Genomic DNA, 18,251 nt, shown 5'->3' on the forward strand with positions numbered 1-18,251 from the left:
TCTCTGCTTTTTCTCTGGGTCAAGCCAGTTGCTATGCTGCGAACAGCCCTATGGGAAGGCCGACATGGCCAGGATGTAATGTTCTGATAGGCCCTGCCGCTTGCTGATGGCAATATAAGTGCGCTTAGAAGCAGATACTCCTCTAGTCAAGCCTTGAGATGTCCACAGCCCTGGCTGACACCTTGATTTCAGTCTGTGAGAGACCTTATTTGTTTTCTCTTATAGAGAGACAAAATACCTTATCTTAGAGACAGAGACTCAGACACTCGGCTAAAGTACCCAGATTCTTGACCCACAGAAACTTGAGATAATACATGTTGTTTAAATCCACGCTCGTTTGGGATTATTTGGTATGCAGCAACAGGAAACCAATGCACTGACAATTTGTATGTAATACAAGGTACTTGGCTTTGTGTAAGACTCTGGCTTCAACAGTGTTGGCGCCCTTGGTCCACGTTTGACCACACTTGAGTATGAAGGAAAGATCAACGACGCCAGCCCAGAAGGAGTCAGGAAATCTCAGCCTGAGTCCACCTCCATGGCTGCTTAACCACCTTCCGTTTCCTCCTCTTTTAAAAGGCATAACAATTCCTGCCCTACTTTTCAGAGGTACCATCACCCACGGTTGAAGCAAGCCATACATGTGAAAAAAACTTCCAACAAGTAAAGCACTGTACGAACATGAAATGTGTAGTTTTTAAAAGCCAGGGCTGGCTCTATGGTCTTTCTCTGTTCTTTTCCTTCAAACACATCCATCCCTTGTACAACCTAATTGGGCTGTCATACTGAGCCTGAGAAAAATGACCGATTGCCCGTCTACACCACCTGGCTTGGGTAAAAGCAATACCAAGAAGCTACTGAAATGCAGCATGTTTTCAAAGAATCCTTCTCTCCTCTAGGGACTTGGCTGTCAGACTACATCCTGGCATGTGGAGATGAGCACTTCCTCCCATGAATCAGGGTGGGGCCATGGAGGAGGTCTTTCCTGATGGTACTCGTACAACTGAAGCATTTTCTCTGCTAAGTAGACAAAGAAAGTACCACATGACTTCCTGTACGCTATTCTCTGGGGTCACATCCTTGTAAGGAAATACTGAAATGTGAGAGGAAATGTTTGCTAAAATAGAAATAATAATTAAGTCATCTGAATCAAAATAACAAAATGTGTATGGGATTAAAAAAGAAACTAAAGAAAAGCCCAACCAAATCTAAACATGATCATGTGAATACGAGCAAAGCTCAGTTCATTAACAAGAATTTATCATACAACATGGTGTCCAAAGTGTTTTTTACTGTTTAGGTACTTCTCTGCATTTTGTGAAATGTCTTACCATAAACATAATACTTTGGCGATCAAGAATGTAAGAGGTTAGGGTTGCCTGGGTGGCTCAGTGCGTTAAGCCTCTGCCTACAGCTCAGGTCATGATCCCAGGGTCCTGGGATCCCAGACTGCATCGGGCTCTCTGCTCAGCAGGGAGCCTGCTTCCCTTCCTCTCTCTGCCTGCCTCTCTGCCTACTTGTGATCTCTGTCTGTCAAATAAGTAAATAAAATCTTAAAAAAAAAAAATCAAAATGGATTTTTAAAAAATATCCTAAATTGAATACCAACAGAAGCAATCAATTGAAATATATCAAACTGATAAAATAACCAAAGAAAAGAGTTATTTCGAGTTAAGTGCTGATTTCAAAAGACTTTTGATTCTGACTAATTCAAGTCACTCTTTTTTTTTTTTTTTTAAATTCAAGTCACTCTTATCTCTGACATCTGTAATGGGATATATTCTAATGGGATATATTCTAATATATATTCTAATGTATATATTCTAATATATTCTAATGCCAAGAGGAATAGCTAAGAAACCTGAAGCTTTACTTGCTAGGGGTTGAGAGTAGTAATATTAGTATTTGTGATGGTTAAGTTTATGTCTCCACTGGACTGGGCCACAGGGCGCCCACACGCTCTGGATAGGCCTGTGAGGGTGCTTCTGATGAGATTAATGTTAGAACTGGTAGACTAAGGAAGGCATGATTCCCCAGTTATTTACCAATGTCAGAAAGAAATTTATATCGATACAGCAGGGAGATCAGATGGCCACAACCTTCGCCAAAAAGCAAACACGTCACAGATATGAGGACAATCTAACATCACAGCCTCTTGATGTGATGAAGTAACAAGCCTTCAACACCCCCTGTGTAACATTCTTACCAAAATTATTTAATCGGAATATAATCATACACTTGGATTTTACCCTGACGTACAAGAAAAGCACAGAAGTTATCAGGAACAAATTCCGTAGCACCATGAGGAGGTGATCAGATCAGCCCAAGAAGGTAGGCCATTGTACAAGAATATTGACTTCAACTCATCAAAAACTACAGTGTCGCAAAAGACATAAAAGAAGGTAGGGAAGCTTAAGAACACTAAGAGGCAGGCAAGACTTGAGCCTTAATCGGATCCTGAACTGAACAAAGGAATATAGACTCTACCTGAGATGATAAAATGAAATGTTCGCTTTATTAGGTATGATGATATTATTAGTTACATAGGAGAATAGCTAAGGAGATTTGTGCCGAAGGATTTCGAGGTGAACTTCTGTGATGACTACAATCCACTTTCAAACAGGGAAGCAGAAAAAAGCAGATGTATGGCTACACATACACAGAGAAAACAAGAGCAGGGGCCGGGGGGGCAGAGCACAAAGGCACACAGGACAGACAATACGCAAATGGGGCAAAATTGGTGAATCTAGGCCAAGAGTATATGGGTTTCATTTTTCAACCCCCCCCCCTTTTTTTTTGCTTATTTGAAAATTTTCCAAAATAAAAAGTTGGGGGTGGGGGGGGGGAGAATGGATGATAATACCTTTGCAAAAATCAAGTTAAATTTCTTCAGGAAAGAAAAATGATTGATCCCTGTTCTTAGATAAGAATAGTAACTTCCCCCACAGCTGGGGAGGAACGCCCATCACTGTCACTGTCAAGGTTCACTCTGTGATTCTGCGTGCACCTCATTAATTTAAAAGGGCAAACTTGATCTACATCTTCCCAAACAGTCGCTATGAAAGCAAGGAACACTTTTTCAGAGCAGCCAAAGTTCCAGGGAGGCAAACCTCATGGGACGCAAAGCCAATAAAGGAAGCCAGCATCCTGGTTCTTCCGAGCCCCACACCACATCTGGGAGCAACGCAGGGCCGCAGTGGTTCCCCCAGTGATAAACCTGCACACCTTTTTATGATGTACAAACTGTGCTTAGGAACCAGAGAGAAACGGGAACTAATTGTGCTGGGCACTTGACCTACATGAGCCACATACTTTCTATACCAGCTCTGTAATAGAACCTGATTACTCTATTCATACACACAAAGAAAGCCCCAAGGCTCATAGAACAGGTCATACAGCTGCAAGAAAATGGCAAAGCACAAGTCCAACCCTGGTGGGTCTGAGTCAAGGTGCTGCTTTACTGTAGCAAGCCTGCAGGGCCATTGCCTGCTCCTGCCTCTGTTTCCCCATATGTCCCGTGCCAAATGCCACTTCTCTGATCCCACATGAGGCTACTACATGAAGGCTATAAAGCATTTTATTCTTTTGGAGGAAAAGAACATGAACATGAAACCATGTGGAATGAGGCTGAGGAACTACTGGATGACCACCTGGTTTGATGTGGGGTCCTGTGAGAATTGGAGAATGAATGTCAAAGGACAGGTATTTCCCTCTGGCATACACAGCTGCCATAAAAACTTGTGGGAACTCTAGAGAAGTCCCAGATTTTTGTAAGCATGGCATTTGAGCACAGCAGTGGGGCCCACCACTGTGGTGCTCACAGGGCAATGCCAGCGTCCTGCACTGCCAGCCCCATAAGTCAGCTCTGAGCACAGGTGGAAGTGGGGCGTGGAGGGCCCTCTCCCCCTACCACCCAAGGAGCTGCGGATGCAGGCCCTAGCACACTGGCCTGTAAGGGCAATAACCCTTGGAGCTCCCTGGAGAGCCCTCACTGAGTCTGCTTCGGAGCCTGTACCCTTCACTTCTCAGACTGCTCAGTTCCAGGAGGTGTGTCCTAAATCACTTCCCTTCCCCTCCAAAGAGAATTCTTATGCTCCTCTTTTTCTAATAAGACTCCAATCCTTTCCTCCTTCTTTTGGATCCCCTTCCCTCTTCTATACTGATATTATTAATGCTGGTCTCTTTAACTTCTTACCGATGCCCTGCTCCTCCTATTACTAAGCCTTTGCATAAGCTGTTTTTTCCGCCTGAGACACTGGAACACCTGCCTGCCCACAGGTCCTCTCCCTGGCTTTGACTGTCAGGTAGTTCTTCTAGTTTAGTCAAGTCAACACTTCTCTGAAGGCCCCTTGACCTCTCTAGGGAGCTGGGCCTCTGTTACAGAGCTCTGCTATATCTCCACGTGGTTCTTTAGCTTTCATCTCTACACGATTATTTATCATCTGTCTCTTCCATTAGACTCATAAGGGTAGATGCCACATCTTCACTGGTTGCTGCTTAAAGTCTAAACAATGCCTGGCATAGAGTAGATGCTCCATAAATGTCTGATGAATGAATGAGTGAATCTCTTTTAAAGAATGAAGATCAAATTCAGACTAATGCTGTAACAATAAAAATAATAAATATCCTCAGATTTGCTCAGTTCTTCATAGTTTAAAAACTGTTTTCAACAACTCTATGACAACAAATCTGATAACCTAGCCCAAATGACTCAATTCCTTGAAAGAGACAATTTGCCAAAACTCATATAAGAAGAAAGACAATCTAATTAGGCCTCTATCTATTAAAGATATTGAATCAATAATTCATAGCCTTATAAAACATAAAGCACCAGGCCAGGTAGGGTCACTGGCAAATTACAAAAAACACAAGGAAGAAATACTATCAATTTTCTAAAACCTCTTCAGAGAATAGAAACAGATGGGATTCTTCCTGACACTTTCATGAGGCCAGCATTACTCTAATAACAAAGCCAGACAAAAACATTATAAGAGAAGAAAACTATAGACCAATACCTCTCATGAATATAAGGAAAAATCATCAACAAAATATTAGCAAATCAAGTCCAAGAGTATATAAAAAGAATTGTACACCATGACCTAGTGGGATTTATCCTAGGTATGCAAGGCTGGTTCAACATTCAAGAATAAATTAATGTAATCCAGCACATCAATGGGCTGAAAAAGAAAAACCACATGATCATATCAATAATGTAGAAAAGAATTTCACAGAACCAACACCAATTTAAGATAAAAAACAAACAAACAAAAAAAAACCTCTCAGTAAACTAGGAATAACTTCCTCAAACTGATAAAGACTATGTACAAAAAGTCCTACAGCTCACATCATACTTAATGGTCAGAACCAAAAAGATTTTTTGTTAAGATAAGGAACAAGGCAAGGATGTGCCCCCTTACCATATTTTTTTCAATATCATAGCATAAGTCTTAGCTAATGCAATAAGAAAAGAAAAGAAAAGGAATACAGATTGGGAAGAAAGAAATATAACTATCTTTGCACATGAGATGATTGTTTATTTGAAAATGTCAAAGAATCAGCAAAAAACACTTCTGGAACTAATAAGTGATTATAATAAGGTTGCAGGATACCAACTTAATATAAAAAAGGTAATTCTTTTCCTATTTACCAACAATGAACAACTGGAATTTTATATTAAAAACATAATACCAAAAAAAAAACCAAAACCCACAATACCATTTATATTAGTACACTCCCCCAAAATTCTTATACAAAATATGTATGAGATTTATATGAGGAAAACTATAAAACTCTGTTTTTAAAAAAAATCAAAGGAGGACTAAATAAATGAAGAGATATTCCATGTCCATGGATAGGAAGATTCAATATTGTCAAGATGTTGGTTCTTTTCAACTTGATCTATAAATCAACACAATCCCAAACAAAAGCCCAGCAAGTTATTTTGTGGATATCAATAAGCTAACTCTAAAGTTAAAATGGAGAAGGAAAAGATGAAGAATGGCCAGGACAATATCAAAGGAGAAGAAGAAAGTTGGAAGACTAATATTACACAGCTTCACAACTTACTATAAAGCTACAGTAACCAGTTGGTATGATACTGGCAAAAGAATAAACAAATCAGTGGAACAGAATAGAGAGCCCAGAAATAGACCCACATAAATGTAGTTGACTGATCTTTCACAAAGGAGCAAAGACAGTGTTTTCAACAAATGGTGCTGGAACATCTGGACATTCACATGCAAAAAAGTGAATCTAGACACAAACCTTACACTCTTCACAAAAATTAACTCTAAGTGGATTATAGACCTCAATGTAAAAATAGAAAACTATAAAACTCCTAAAAGATAACATAGTAGAAAACCTAGATGACCTTGATATGGCAATGACTTTTTGATAAAACACCAAATTGTTTGATAAAACAATTCATGAAAGAAAGAATGTATATGCTGGACTTCATTTAAATTAAAAACTTCTGCTCTGCAAAAGACAAGACAAGTACAAACTAAGAGAAATATTTGCAAAACATTTCTGATAAAGGACTGTTATCCAAAATATACAAAGAACTCCTAAAACTCAAAATCAAGAAAACAAACAACCCAATTAAAAATAGGCAAAATATTTTAACAGACTGCCTCATCAAAGAACATATACAGATGGCAAATAACACGTAAAAAGATGTTCCACACCATATGTCATCAAGGATATGCAAGTTAAAATAACAATGAGATACCACTATATACCTATTAGTATGGCCAAAATAAAGCACACTGACAATACCAAATACAGACAAGGATACAGAACAATAGGAGCTCACAAAGGAATACAAACTACAATACTTTGGAAGATTATTGGCAGTTTCTTAAGAATGCAAACTAGCACACTTTGGAAGACATCATGGTAGTTTCTTATAAAATTAAACATACCTTTACCATACGATCCAATAATTAGGTTCCTAGGTATTTATTCAAAGGAGTCGAAAACTTGTTTCCACATAAAAATCTTCACATGGATGTTTATTCATAATTGCCAAAACCTGGAAGCAACCAAAATGTTCTTTAGAAGGTGAATGCGTAAATAAATCACGATATATCTAGACAATGAAATATTATTCAGCATTAAAGAAAAATCGAACTATCAAGCCACTAAAAGACATGGAGGAAACGCAACTGCATCTTACTAAGTGAAAGAAGACAATCTTAAAAGCCTCCATAATATATGATTTCAACTACATGACATTCTGGAAAAGGTAAAACCATGGAGACAGGAAGATGATCAGAGGTTGCCAGGGGTTGAAATGGGAAGGAATGAGTAGGCAAAGTGCAGAGAATCTTTAAGTCAGTGAATATATTCTGATTGATACTATGATGATAGATACATGTCATTATATACTTTTCAAACCCAAAGAAAATATAATACCCAGAGTGAACCCTAATGTCAACTATGAACTTTGGGTAACAATGATGTGTCAGTGTAGGTTCATGAGTTGTAATAAATGTATCACTCTGGTGTGGGATATTGTTAATGGGGAAAGCTCTGCGTATCTGGGGGCAGGGAATATATGGGAAATCTTTGTATCTTCTGAGTTTTGCTGTGAACCTAAGGTTGCTCTAAAAAAGTCTTTTTAGAAGACTTAACATTATTTTTATAACCCTGTAAAGTATGTGTTTCCTATAGAAGGCTTGTTTTTTTTAATCGTTCATTCTGAGTATATTTTTGCTGTGGAAGTGGTAGCAATTCCACACTCCCCTCTCTCTATAATTTTTCATTTAGATAACTAATATTTATTTAGCTTTAATGACATACTAGGCACTTTACCTAAGATTTCTTATTTAAAACTCATAAAAAGGCATACGATCCCAACTTTGCCTTTTGGCTGGCCAACTCCAGGGCAAGGTGCTGGCTTCTCCCTTTGTCTCCCAGTGCCTGCCCTTCCCCCTCTCCCACCTGGTCTCTATTTCTGCACCTGATCCTGATGCCTCTCTCCCTTGTCGGCTAGCTTTTTGTCTCCTGCCTAAGCAGAGCACTTGTCCCTTGGGATCTAGCCCAAGAGATTGGTCCCAGCTCCTCTGATACTGGCCAGGCTCCCTTCTCAGACCTCTCAGTCCTTAGGGAGTTGAGGCAAGAAGCCGCTCCCCAAACCTCTCCCTGCCACTGGCCTACTCCCTTCCGCTTCATTCTGGCCCTTTCTGAAAGCAAATCTGACCCTGGAGTACTTTCCTTACTAGAGTCAAGTAAGCCACATGTCCAGCAATTCGAGAGGGCGCCACAAGGCAGGACTGTGAGTGCAGCAAGAGGAATGCGGGTGGTGAGCCCGAAATGAGCTGCTGGTGCGTGCCCACTCCTAGAAAATGAGAAAGACTTTGCTAAACTGCTGCGAGAGTCAGAGCTTGTTTCCTTCCCAAGTGGCTGCTGACTGAAAATTTACCGGCTATCAGAAGGGACACACACTTTAGGAAAAACAAAACAAAAGAAAGAAAACAAGTGCCCAGGAAGGGTGTTAAACACAAGCCCACTCAGAGCAGAAACTGGCCATTCTATGTCATACGGCCAGAACACAGATCACGCCAACTCACACACCCAGGACTTGCCTGGGTCGAGAGACCTGGGCCTGAAAACTCCCACCTCCATGAAAAGTTGGGGGCAGGAGTGGGAGAGCTGGGAAGGAAGGGGAGGAGGCTCTGAGGCCACAGGCTGAAAGGAAACGTGGCCCTTTCCAGGTTTGGCTGGAAGACTCATGTTTAAAAGCTACTACATCATTCATATGCTTGGATAGTAAATTCATCTCTTTCCTTCTTCTTTTTTTTTCGGGGTTGGGGAGATAGAGAACGAAGCCAATAACAAATAATCTGATGTCCTGATAATATCTGGCAACACTTGAATTAGGTGTCTGCACTGTACTGGAAGAAAATATTTGGCCATTGGATTAAAACCTAAAAACCCTTAGGATAACAATAAATAAAGTACCATGCTGACAACACAAAGCACGGTGAATGCGTACCCCAGGGGAGCTCTGAGCACTTGATCCAGAACTGCAAATGTAAGCTTGAAGTCTCTTTGAAGTCTTATGCTTGGTCTTTGAAATTCATCCAAATTTATCCAACGGGCATTCTGCCCATTAATATTTATTTTAATATGAAAATAATATTTTTCTTCCTCCAAAATTTTCAAGTGAAACCCAGTGCTCCGGGAAGGTGGGGCAGGGGAACACATCACCCGGTTTCCTGTGTCCAGGGATTTAAATAATCAGGTATCCAGAATGTGTGCATTTAGAGGAACTGCTGGCTGACGATCTGGCTGTCCTGGGTGACAGAGACAGCAACTGTAGATCCCGGGCTCTGGGTGACAAAGGGACTGCAGAGAACATCTCTTCAAGAGTATGGTCACACTAGAAAAGAGCATTCCATCTGGGGGGTACACACATGGGGGTCTCCTGGGGCGCCAGTATCCTTGGGGTCCTTGTTACAGTCGGCATTAGTTCAGGTAGGCTGGGCTGTGCTAACAGAACAGACACAAACACGCAATGGCTCCACACAGTAGAAATAGAACAGTCCTGGGGCGCCTGAGTGGCTCAGTGGTTTGGGCTGCTGCCTTCGGCTCGGGTCATGATCTCAGAGTCCTGGGATCGAGCCCCGCATCGGGCTCCCTGCTCCGCAGGAAGCCTGCTTCCCTCTCTCTCTCTCTCTCTCTGCCTGCCTCTCTGCCTACTTGTGATCTCTGTCTGTCAAATAAATAAATAAAATCTTAAAAAAAAAAAAAAAAAAGAAATAGAACAGTCCTGAAGGTTCAGGTAGGTGGTTCTACTCCATATAGTCGTATAAGAATCCAGGCTGATGGCTGCTCTGCCATCTTTCACATGTGATGTCCAAGGTCACCTGGGGGTGGCCGCCTCAGTCCCCCAGAAGAGGAAAAGAGCACGCCAGAGAAATGAACACAAAGCTTTTAATAGGCCAGGCCTGGAAGGACAGTCACCCTCTCCTGCTCGAATTCCCTCATTGCCCCTCAGCCACATGGTCACACTGAACTGCAAGGAGACTGGGAAAGGGAATCTATGTGTATGTTCAGGAAGAAAAGGGAAACACAGATTTTTGTAGAATAGCAGTTTTTGCCATAACATCTGAGGCCAGGAAATCCCACAAAGCTGTGTACATTAATTTCAGATAGATTAAATAATGAGATAGTTGCTATGCAGAACACTGACACATTTCTGGGGGATTCTAGACCCTCTTCAATATTCTAGTTAGCTTTGCGCAGTGGCAGTATCGTAGCCAGTGAGGTTTATCCGAGGCGCGATTATTGCTAATTGAAAACAATATTCTAGTTATGTTCAAGAGATTCTGCCCCAAATCAATGAGCTATTGGAAAGTTTACAGGCACTTTTTCTGAATATTAATTTTTCCCATGCTTTGATCTGATTCAGTTAATTCCAGGCCTTCTGTAATGCAATTAAAAAAATAATTGTCACTTTAAGAACTAATTATTTTTCCCTAAAACTGTCTTCATTTTAACCTTTTAAAATTAAGTATTAATAAGCATTTCTCTGGAGCACGGGAAGTACCAATGAGACTACTTCAAAATAGCGAATAATCTCATGATCCTTTACTTATAATATTTTCTCCTACTAAGTTTACCTTCCTCACATCATGGGTTGGAGTAGCATTATTGTGTCTTCTGGTTTTGCAAGTTAGAATAATCATCTGTAAAAACTTTTTCCTTTTTGCAAAATACAGTTGACCCTCGAACGACACAGATTTGAACTGTGTGGGTCCTCTTATACACAGACTTCAATAAATGCAGCGCAGTAATGTAAATATATTTTCTCCTTCTAAGAATTTTCTTTTTTTTTTTTTTTTAAAAAGATTTTATTTATTTATTTGATAGACAGATCACAAGTAGGCAGAGAGGCAGGCAGAGAGAGAGGAGGAAGCAGGCTCTCCGCGGAGGAGAGAGCCCGATGCGGGGCTCGATCCCAGGACCCTGAGATCATGACCTGAGCCGAAGGCAGAGGCTTTAACCCACTGAGCCACCCAGGCACCCTCCTTCTAAGAATTTTCTTAATGACACTTTCTTTTCTCTAGCTTGCTTTGTTGCATGAAAAGAGTGTATAACACAGATGACATAAAAAATATGTGTTAATCAGCTGTTTATATTCTCTGTAAGACTTCTGGTCAACAGTAGGCTATTAGTAGTTAAGTCTAGGGGGAGGCAAAAGTTATACTTGAATTTCAAACTGCAAGGGTGGTGAATGTCCCGAACCTCCGTGTTGTTCAAGGGCCAACTATCTAAGAAGAACATGACAGAGTAATAACTGATGTTTCTCTGAACTCAAACACTTCATACTCTGATACAGGGCTGGGACTGATGTGACCTGTTAGGGCAACTACCTAGAAGGTGAATGCCCTACACAAGCGTCTCTTAAGCAGTGTCCTTCACTAGGCAGATTTTAAAAGCTCCGGCTGTCCAAAGTCTGAGACACCTTGGATTTGTACAGTTTTCTCACCAGACTTTGTTCAAAGCACAGGAGCTCAGAAAAGTCTGTCTGCTGATACTTTCTCTTTCTTCCTCGTGACTTAGCAGCACCACATAAAGTCCTGAGCTGCACTTTTGATCTTTACCCAAGAACTCCAGAGCACATACTGTGTTCTCTGCGCAGTGGGAAGCCCTCCCCACCCCACTTCTCATACAAGTTCAAAGAGACTGCAGGTGAATTCAGGCCTCCAGATCTTTAGGGAGCATGCACGGGTGGTTTTTCAAGCTCCAGTGACATCCTAAAGGTTAAGTTAGATCAGCTGCAAGAATATAAAAATTGAGGAGACTTCAATTTTTAGTGAAATGGTTGAGAAACCAAGCCATTTCAAATATTTGGTAATGCAAGATAAAATGGGACAAATGTGATTTTAAATGCAGCTTAAAAAAAAAAAAAAAAAGTAAAGGAAATCCTGGAAGTCAAAAATAAAGAATAAGCTAACACCCAAGCAGTGGACACACTAACTGACACTGTGGTTACCTCAGAGGGAGGGTGGCCCAGTATCCATAATCTTGAGGCTTGAATTTCAATACTCCTGCCAAGACAGGAGGCAGAGTTGTGGTCTCATATGAGTAAGGAAGATCAAGATTCCCATAGCAAGTGGGGGCCCTTAAAGAACAACACCCTCAGTGAAAAATTAAGCTAGATAAATATCCACATAAAATCACAGAGGCAGGAAAAACAAAAACAAACAAAAAAGCTCATGTGTGACTTACTGCCCTGGTAGTCAGAAGGAAAAAAAAAAATCTTTCCTGGGAATATATTACTGTACTTCATGCAGATTTTGGATTCTGTTTCATACTAACAGCATGGTTCAGGAAAACCAAGAAAAGAATATGAAAATTGTTCCAGCCAATGAAACCCCCCCAAGAAACTGAAGTCAGACTGCACAATGTTTTCAGAGGATGAGCTTACCATCAAAACTCTTAAAATGGGGTGCCTGGGTGGCTCAGTGGGTTAAGGCCTCTGTCTTCGGCTCAGATCATGATCCCAGTGTCCTGGGATCAAGCTCCGCAGCATCGGGCTCTCTGCTCAGCAGGGAGCCTGCTTCCTCCTCTCTCTCTCTGCCTGCCTTTCTCCCTACTTGTGATTTCTGTCTGTCAAATAAAAATAAATAAATAAAATCTTACAAAAAAAAAAAAAGAATGGCATCTAGAACATTTAAAAAAAAAAAAAAAAAAACCTCTTAAAATGCCAGAGGAAATAACCTGCTATGATTAAGAAAGAGCCAGCAGACATGAACATAAGACATCTGACATGAACAAAACATTAAAAAAGAATAAACCATGATCAAAAATGAAAACCAGGGGCACCTGGGTGGCTCAGTGGGTTAAGCCACTGCCTTCGGCTCAGGTCATGATCTCAGGGTCCTGGGTCTGCTCAGCGGGGAGCCTGCTTCTCCCTCTCTCTCTATCTGCCTCTCTGCCTGCTTGTGATCTCTCTGTCAAATAAATAAAATCTTTAAAAAAAAAAAACCAGAAAACCAAATAAAAGTTTTAAACATAAAAATCTAGTAATTGAAATTTAAAACTCAGTTGTTAGGTTTCATCTAATTAGACACAGCTGATCAGAGAATCTGTGAACTGGAAAGCAAATATAAGGAAATTATATGTTATTATATATTATATATATAAAATATATATGTTATTATATAAGGAAACAACTGTAATTCACAGACTAAGAGATGAAAAATATCAACGAGAAGTTAAGAAATATTCAAATAAAATGAAAACATCCAAATGTATGTAACATCACAGAATGAATCAACAGACTGAGGAGAGCCAGTATTAATATAAAATGGCTGAATATTTTCCAGAATTCATAAAAAACAAGAATCTGTAGATTCAAGAAGTACAACATACTCCAAGTAACATAGATAAAACAAGTTCACACTCGAACACATCATTCATGGTAAAACTATAAATAAAAAGGCAAATAGAAAACCTTAAAACAACCAGAAAGAGCATCCTTTAGACTGATGGCAGATATACTATAACAACAGCAATTAAAAACTAAAACAATGGAATGACATCTTCAAAATTCTGATAAAACCTCTCAATGTAGATTTTTACATCCATTGGAACTACTGTTCAAGAGTGAGAAAAAATTCAAAATATTTTCAGACAAACCAAGACTGAGAACCATTAGCTCCTTAACTATCACTGAAGGTAAAGGATTTTCTTTAAGAAGCAGCAATCAAATCCGGAAGAAATGAATATGATATAAGAAGTCATGATAAGCAATGACATTGGTAAGCATTCAGGTAACCCTAACCAAGACTCGGCCATGAAAAACAAGGAGAGGTTTTAGGAAAGAAGCATAAAGAGTGGGATAAAATACTAGACAACAGCAACGTTTGAGGAGGGGAGATAGAAAGTAAAGCATTCCAAAGACTGACCTTGATGCAAGAAGGCAGAAAGAATGAACACAGACTTTAATTGAGATACAAGTTAAAAATTGGAAGGTGAGTGCTAGAAGAATAGAAATAGAATGTGTTAATTCTAAAGCAATAATAGCAAAATAAGAAAGGGAATTAAGAAAACTGAATCATTCCAGCAGAAAGCAGGAAAAAATTTTAAAAAGAAAATTACATATAATATGTATATATATTAGGGACGCCTGGGTGGCTCAGTTTGTTGAACGGCTCTGGTCAACAAACTCCGGTCATGGTCCTGGGGTCTTGGGATGGAGTCCCACATCCAGCTCCTGGCTCAGCAGGGAGTCTACTTCTCCCTCCCACTCTGCCTGCACTCTCCCTGCTTGTACTCTCCCTCTCTGTTAAATGAATAAATTAAATCTTTTTAAAAAATCTGTATAGGGCGCCTGGGTGGCTCAGTTGGTTAAGCAGCTGCCTTCAGCTCAGGTCATGATCCCAGCGTCCTGGGATCAAGTCCCACATCGGGCTCCTTGCTCCCCAGGGAGCCCCCTTCTCCCTCTGATTCTGCCTGCCACTTTGTCTGCCTGTGCTCGCTCTCCCTCTCTCTCTGACAAATAAATAAATAAAATCTTTAAAAAAAAAAAAAATCTGTGCTCGCTTCGGCAGCACATATACTAAAATTGGAACCATACAGAGAAGATTAGCATAGCCCCTGCACAAGGATGACACGCAAATTTGTTATGCTGAAAATAAATAAAAAATTTAAAAAAAATCTGTATATATATTATAAACAGAAAATACAGTATGGTAGGAAAAAATTTTTTAAATCACAGTAAATATGGGATATATAAAATATGTATTAAAACACAACAGTAAGTAAATATAACTGGATTAAACTTATGTTAGATTTAATTCAACCCTTGAAAAAAGATGCAACCTACCAAAGATTCAATACAACTGACTACAAACATATGGAAGGAATTCTCGGCTTCACCAGTAAAGAAAAGATGAATTCACATATTGATTTTAAAATGACAATCCTTGTGCTAAAGGGAGTGGGTACAGTTGGCATCCTTTTAAAATATTGACTATAAATGAATTGGTACAAATCTTCTGGAGTACTGTTTGTAACATATATCAAAAGGCTAAAGTACACAGGCCTTACAGTTACACGTTGAGGAAATAATCAGATGCGTGCAAAAATTTATTGATAAGAATGTTCTAATTAATTATGTATAATATCAAAAACTTGAAATCTAAATATCCAATGATTAAAAGTCATCAAATTACTACGACTGCTACTGTTCATACTGCTAATGAAAGGTCATATTTATTGAGTTTACTAAACAGCAGGTATTGTTCTAAATGCTTTCCTAACACATTTCAATCTCCATGATAACTGCATAAACGAGACAGTATTATCATTCTTATTTTACAGATAAGGAAACTCAGGCACAGAAAATTCAGTGACTTGCCTGAAGTCACTCAGCTGTCAGAGAGCCCCGCCTTTTTTTCTTTTTTTCTTTAAGAAGTTTTTATTTTTAGTGGTTTGTCTCTTCCAATTTCAAATTGATTTTTCAGGATACTCCTCACAGTTGAGAGCCAAAGGCCATGGGCACAGATGATGGCGCTGAAATTCGGGTAATAACCATCATGGTTTGTATGCAACCCCTCTCAGTTTCCTCCCTCAGTCTGAACCCAGCTGCTCTATTTTCATCCTCTGTGTTTAGTTACATCATTCTGCTGATTAACTTTTCAGAGAAGACAGAAGGAACTTGGAAAACAGGTAAGATTAGGTAGCATGTGAGAGAGCCAATCTGAGCAGTGAACGCTGACTAGGGCAGATTTTCCATAAATGGTCACAGTGATATTTTCCCACCTCATGTGTTCTTCCAGAACCTTGCTACTCTCCCCTTAAGAGAAGAAATTCATGTCCTCTCTTCATGAATTTGGCGGGTTTCTTCAGAACCACCATAGTGTACGTATTTGTTACATTATGCGGTCAGCAAAAATACATATATATATATATATATATATATATATAGGGAGTATTATATTTTAATAACACTAATAATATGAAACAGCATGTATCCTAGTATTGTAAACACACACAAGTATGTATCTTAGTATAAAAACCTTATTTATGTGCAGGCATATATATGCAGGAACAAGCCAGGATACATCATATGCTGAAATATTAACAATTTATAATCCTGGGATTATAGAAGGCTTTTTTTTGCTTACCCTTCATATTTCTACAAAAAAACATATTTCTCATGCAATTTGAAACAAAGAAATTATAATTTCAAAAGTAAAGAAATTGTTGTGACTGACAGGGGGTAGGAGAAGGAAGACATCTTCTGCCTACCCTGCGAGGTAGGAAACTTCTTTGTTTCTGAGGCTTCCTGGTCCTGCCTGACCTGCAGCCACACTTCCCTGGCACCCAAGCTAGCCAGGTTCTTTTCTGTCACCGCCTCCCTCTCCCGCCCCACCACGCCTGTCCAGCTGGGTCTCTTGGCAGCTGTTATCCTGGGTCAGCTCCCTAGCCTCGCGCCCTTGATCCAATCCAAGACACTAAATTACTTGCGGGGGGGGGGGGGGTCACATGGGTATTTCCTTTATGTCATGGGAGGAGGAAATGGGCCCAGGTGTACAGCCCACAGTGGGAGACAATAGCAATTCATTAAATACATTCAGCAAATGTTTACTGAACTCCTGCCATGGGACAGACACCATCTTTCAGGTCAAGCAACCTTGAATTCAAGGAAGTCCACTAGATCTGCCTCTTCCAATATACACCTCTGGTGCCTTTTTTTTTTTTTTTTTAAACAAAGATCCCAACAATAAAGTTGCCTTTGACAAAGATAAAATTATAATCTCTTCCCCTGGCAACAGTATACAAGTTTTATGTTTGAGAGTAAGACTTCTCTGATCCATAGATGATAAGCTCATGCATACTAACAAATGTTCAAGTAATTATTTGATTGCAACTCCTTTAGATTGTTAATTAAGTTCCTCAGTCTTTAGTTAAGCTCTCCAGCATCCATTCCTATCACAAAATGAAATGAAGGCTCGGGCACATTGGATCTCTTCACCTACAATATTACTTTCTAGTCTCACTCTTTTTTTTTTTTTAATTTTTATTTATTTTTTGAATTTCTTTTCAGTGTTCCAGAATTCATTGTGTATGCACCACACCCAGTGCTCCATGCAATATGTGCCCTCCATGATACCCACCACCAGGCTCACCCAACCTCCCACCCCTCTCCCCTCCAAAACCCTCAGATTGATTTTCAGAGTCCACAGTCTTTCATGGTTCATCTCCCCTTCCAATTTCCCCCAACTCCCTTCTCTCCAGCTCCCCATGTCCTCCGTGTTATTCCTTATGCTCCACAAGTAAGTGAAACCATATGATAATTGAACTCTCTCTGCTTGACTTATTTCACTCAGGATAATCTCTTCCAGTCCCGTCCATGTTGCTACAAAAGTTGGGTATTCATCCTTTCTGATGGAGGCATAATACTCCATAGTGTATATGGACCACATCTTCCTTATCCATTCGTCCATTGAAGAGCATCTTGGTTCTTTCCACGGTTTGGCGACTGTTGGCCTCACTCTTTAAGCAGTGAACTGTTAGTGTCATTCTGATGGAAATATCCTGTATAATGGAAGTTTAGAAAATGCTTCCTGCTGAAAGCACATTTTTCATCTTCAACTCTACCCAAGTCTGTAGGAGGCTGACACCCCTTTCAGGTTCAACCACACCCTCAGGAAATAAATACACTTGGCCTTTCTGGATGCAAACCTGAGGACAGTCTTCAGAGCAAGCACCACATTTTTTTTTTAACCTTTTCTGACTCATCTAGGACCTTGTAGCAGATCTTACAAAAGCAGCAGGTGTATCGAGAGCATCCCAAACTCTTTACAACAGGTGTGCTTTTCCTCCAATTAAAATGCTGCTGATAATGGAGGTTCGTTTTTTAGCCATTACCAATTCTAGTCTCTTAATTGTTGAGATGCTCAGCCGACCCCAGAAAGCAGGGAAGCATTTCAATAAGAAATCAATCTGAGAAGATGCAAATAAAATGTATTAAATGATTTTTTTTCTTTTCCCTCAGTCTGTGTTCTACATCTACCTTTTAATATTATTTATAGTTATTGACTGATTTCATTTAAGTAATTTAGAAAGCAACTACATCATCATAAACTCTACTTTCTTAGGACCCATCCACTGGTCTCAACTGAACTCTGAGTAGATTATTGCTTTTCTGAGTTTTGGGGGGTGGGGTGGGGAGGAAGGTAGTTCCCCATAGTTATTAAGGATTCATATAAGGTGATTTTAACTTTAAA

The 18,251-nt window shown here is 39.8% G+C and overlaps 2 non-coding genes across 2 annotated transcripts; both read left to right on the plus strand.

The window, feature by feature from the left end:
* The first annotated feature begins 10,239 nt into the window (after nucleotides 1-10,239).
* LOC131839934 (U4 spliceosomal RNA) lies at nucleotides 10,240-10,386 on the plus strand. The gene has a single exon (XR_009357080.1). It is a non-coding gene; the product is annotated as a U4 spliceosomal RNA (small nuclear RNA).
* A 4,165-nt stretch (nucleotides 10,387-14,551) lies between these two features.
* On the plus strand, nucleotides 14,552-14,658 carry LOC131839976 (U6 spliceosomal RNA). Its single transcript, XR_009357098.1, has one exon. It is a non-coding gene; the product is annotated as a U6 spliceosomal RNA (small nuclear RNA).
* The last annotated feature ends 3,593 nt before the right edge of the window (nucleotides 14,659-18,251 follow it).

This window comes from Mustela lutreola, chromosome 8 (assembly GCF_030435805.1).
Source record: "Mustela lutreola isolate mMusLut2 chromosome 8, mMusLut2.pri, whole genome shotgun sequence".
NCBI classification, from domain to species: domain Eukaryota; kingdom Metazoa; phylum Chordata; class Mammalia; order Carnivora; family Mustelidae; genus Mustela; species Mustela lutreola.